Genomic DNA, 4,589 nt, shown 5'->3' on the forward strand with positions numbered 1-4,589 from the left:
ATCAGTTTATTGTGGGCTTCCTTGTACGTTGAAAATGAAGTATTTTGTTTTAATGCTCTGTGTTTTGTTTTGTGGAGTGCTTTCGAAAACTGCATTAAAACGAAATGATTCTGATAAAGATGGAAAGAACAGTCCCCTGATATGGTTCATGATACAACAGTTAAATGCTTTAGGAGCACGTGTGGAAAAACTCAGAGATATAGCACATGAAAGTCAAAAAAATATGATTTCTATGAAAAGAGACATGGCGGATTTGAAATCTAGAAACGGAAAATTCGCCATTGACAAAAATGAGCAATCGCTTGATGACATAAATTCCAAAGTAATTGCAGTAGCTAACAAAAAGAAAATCGACAATCTTACGTCAAAATTAGATAAGTTCGACACAGTCGCAATCAAAAAGAAATTCGATCGTCTGGAGGCAAGATTAGATAAGTTTGACAATAACAAACTCGACAAGCAAATTAAGCAGGCGCTTTCACAGATTAGAAAATTCAACGAGAACCATGATAACATCGGTAAGTTGTAGACAATAATGTCTGATATAATTGAATTTTAACATTTATCATAATATATATCCTGACTATGTTATAGTTGATGCATCCATACTCTTACATATATTTTCTCCTTTTATCAATTATCAATTATCATTGAATGCTACATATACTTATCACAATATACCCACTTAGATACATAGATCATCTTAGACGAACAAGAATTACATACCCTTCCGAGACACTTAACCCTGAGTTCACACTTCCAATTTTAGGTTTGTTCTGTTTTTCTCATATTGTTTTTTCATCTATTTTGACCGTGGTGCGGCTTGTCTACGTAGACATATTTGAGGTTTTTTTTATTTTTCCTGATAAAGTGACAACGCCATAGCTAAGGGAACAAATACCCACCAACAAACAATAGTTCACAAACCACAACATAAAAACTAAAAATTAGGTAAAAAGAACTTGGGTGATCTCATGTGCTCCGGAAAAGTTAGCAAATTCTGCCCCTCATGTGGCACCCGTTGTAACACTATTGTTATAATAAATCCGGTAAATAGTCTAATTCGATAGGTCAAGGGGACGGGATTGTAGTTACGATGTTATGAGCATATCTGCTATCATCAGTGATGGCGTCCGTCACAATTATGAAGGGATGATTTAAACTTCTTGGTCTAATCCATTCCTAGTGAGCAGCGACAGTCTATCAAGAATATACGGCCTTTTGTTTCTCATTTTTAGAAGTTGTTAGGGTGCCTGTAGTTCATTACATTTATCGTTTGGTGTTTGTCGTGTTGTTTAAATTGTTTTATGTCCTTTTTTACAGGTGGAGGAGATACATATGTGCGGTGGGGTCGATCTACTTGCCCATCAAAAAATGGAACTACACTTGTATATACTGGTAAGTGCACATATTACAGTCGAATGTGATAAGATTTATAATTTTCATTAAAAGATGATGAATGTCAAAATTGTTTCAATTTTGTTTAAATCGTGTAAAACAATTGTTGATATTTTTACCCTTATTCCATGAACGTTAAAATTGTTAATGAACAATTGTCTTTTTAATAATAAGTAACAGTTAGTTACTGTAAAAAGTAAAATCACAAAAATAGTGAACTCCGAAGAAAATTCAAGATGTGTTCTTCGACAGGACCTTGAAATACACATTATAGGACTTTCACAATGTATATATCGTCAAAAATATATTATTTTTTATAAAAATTTGCAAAATTTAGCATCCTATTTTATTGACCACACAAAAGTTTGATATTTCTTTTTAATGCGTTCAGGTTTTTAAAATACGCCTTACGGCGCATATAGAATGAGGAATAAAACCCACAAATGAATTGAGATATAAATCTTAGAAAGTATTATCTATACACAATTCAAATGTTAACTGTAACTGCATGAATTAAGACACAAATGACTTGTTACCATTTAATAACGGTGACTGAAAAAATTCAAGACACTTTGTAAGTAATTTACTTAGTTTATGGAAACGGGGTGCTATGTTGTTGTTTTTTTCTATTTGTAATGACAAAAAAGGTACCAGGATTGTAATTTAGTACGCCAGACGCGCGTTTCGTCTACATAAGACTCATCACTCATCAGTGACGCTCATATCGAAATATTGATAAAGCCAAACAAGTACAAAGATGAAGAGCATTGAGGATTCCAAATTCCAAAAATGTTGTGCCAAATACGGCTAAGGTAATCTATGCCTGGAATAGCAAAATCCTTAGTTTTTCGAAAAATTCAAAGTTTTGTAAACAGGAAATTTATAAAAATGACCACGTTATTGATATTCATGTCAACACCGAAATTTTGACTGCAAGGCTATTGATACCCTCGGGGACGAAACGTCCACTAGCAGTGCCATTAACCCAGTGGTTTAAATAGTTATCAAAGGTACCAGGATTATAATTTAGTACGCCAGACTTAAAAACCGGATAGACAGAAATAACAGCCGTCAAATTTTTTATTTCGTGTATGCTACTTTTATAAACTCAAAATCTTGTATTTTGTTGTCGCTCATTGAGCAAATGTGACAGCGAAAAACTAATAAGTTAACTTGGAATGTTCGGATAGACATTCGAAATCAACTATCAATCGATCAGGTATAAAACAGCACGTCTTAAAAAACTAGTTTTCATTATTTTAAAGTAAAACGAAAGCTATGGTAAATTATCATTTTCATGATATTAGGTAAGGCGCCTTTCCTGTAAACATTATCACACGATTAAATGAGATAACGTTATTAAAACGAATTTATCTTTATAATTATCACTTTATGTGACAATTATATTTCTGTTCTCTTGGGTATATTTACAATTAATCGTCCATTCAAGTTGTTTGAATTTCACATTAAAAAGAAAAAGACATAGTACTATCTCTTTTGTAAACAGCGAAATTTTTAAAAGCTGAATCCACAGTGGAAAAATTTGGAATTATGTTTTCCTTTCCTTGTAAATCCTGCAAAGGCACTTGTCAATGATTCTGTCTCCAAATTGAAAATTTGAACGCAAGTCATCTTTTATCATTCTCTCCAGGAAACAACTGATAACAATGACATCAAAACACTCGAAAAGAAAAAAATATGAACAGACAGTGGAATATCAGAGACATATACTTTGAGGTATTCTAGTCTTTCATATATGGGTTTCGAGTATAGCCTGTCAAAAATTTATTACACAATAAAGACACTTAGTGTAACGATCTGGTCCTTATCGTCTCCATAATCAAGATAGGCACACCACAAGCCCTCAATTCTTTGTAGTTCTTGTAAATTATGTACGAACACCACTGTGTTGATACTATTGTATACTTCTTATTGTTAGTAGTGCTTACTCATCTGACAGAAGAGAAATGGTCTTCAAACCATCCATATAATTCATTTTATGCTGCAAATAGTTGTGTTTATTTCCTAAATATAGTAACATAGCTATATTTTGTATAATGTCAATTTCATCATGGAAGACTTTTGTGTACTCGGCGCAAAACTGGAGAAGGGCTCGAACCTCGCCCTTCCCCAGTTTCTAAGCCTCAAACAAAAAGTTTATATTTTTCTTTCATTGACCTAATATTGTATTTTGAAATAATAATCTTTCATTATGTAGTATGTTTTCTAATATTCTAGTAAAAACTATATTTCGTCTTCAGATACGATGATATGTGTTCACATCGACCTTTTTTTCATAGATTCGCATTAACTGAATAAATTAAAACTAATTTCTATCACTTCGTATATGATATGAGGAAACAATTACTTGTCAGTTTGATGCTAGTAGGTTTTCCTTGAGTGACATTATAGTTTTTCAAATCATATTTATAATCAATTATTTGTATATATATGAAACATTTATGTGTGTCCAATCTTGTTTATTTGAAGGTTTCTCAGGTGGTGGATATTACGCCGCCTCTGGAGCACCTGCAGAGCCCGTATGTCTTCCAACAGACCCTAATTTCTTAAAAACATCTGGTACCAATAGCGCTTTCATATACGGTATGGAATTTCATTCCAAATTTTTTGGTTCCAATGCTATTAATCAGGATGTTCCTTGCAGTGTTTGCCATGTTCAAATTGGAACAACAATTATGATACCTGGAAAAACCACTTGCAATAAAGGATGGAAATTAGAGTATGCAGGAAATCTAGCTGCAGGTCATGCTGGACATACTGCCGCCTCCACTTATTTATGTGTTGATTTAAACCATGAGTATCTTCACCATGGGAGTCATTACTACATTGGAAAGCGGGTATATGAAGTAGTCGGACAGTGTGGATCCCTGCCATGTCCTCCTTATCGTAAGGGATATCCGTTAACGTGCGCCGTGTGTTCTAAATGAATATTAAGCAATTGAAAATAAAATTAAAAATAAAATATTATTGGTTTTTTTTAAAAGATATGAATTGTTGTTCTATTATTTTCTTTTTTTAAGTAATTTCAGCTTGAAATTAATAAACAATGTTCTTTAAAACGCAGCTGAGTTTTAGTGATTTTATTGACATTGTATTGTAATTTTCCCCGGATTATCTGTTTAATAGATACAATGTAACGTCAGGTGTAATAATCTTAATCATTTAAAAAA

General features: G+C 32.8%; 1 long non-coding RNA gene across 1 annotated transcript; it reads left to right on the forward strand.

Annotated features, from left to right (window-relative positions):
- On the forward strand, positions 1–4,386 carry LOC143042472 (uncharacterized). The gene is made up of 3 exons (XR_012968003.1): positions 1–518; positions 1,324–1,398; positions 3,889–4,386. It is a non-coding gene; the product is annotated as an uncharacterized LOC143042472 (long non-coding RNA).
- The last annotated feature ends 203 nt before the right edge of the window (positions 4,387–4,589 follow it).

The sequence above is a fragment of the Mytilus galloprovincialis genome, chromosome 8 (assembly GCF_965363235.1).
Source record: "Mytilus galloprovincialis chromosome 8, xbMytGall1.hap1.1, whole genome shotgun sequence".
Lineage (NCBI taxonomy): Eukaryota > Metazoa > Mollusca > Bivalvia > Mytilida > Mytilidae > Mytilus > Mytilus galloprovincialis.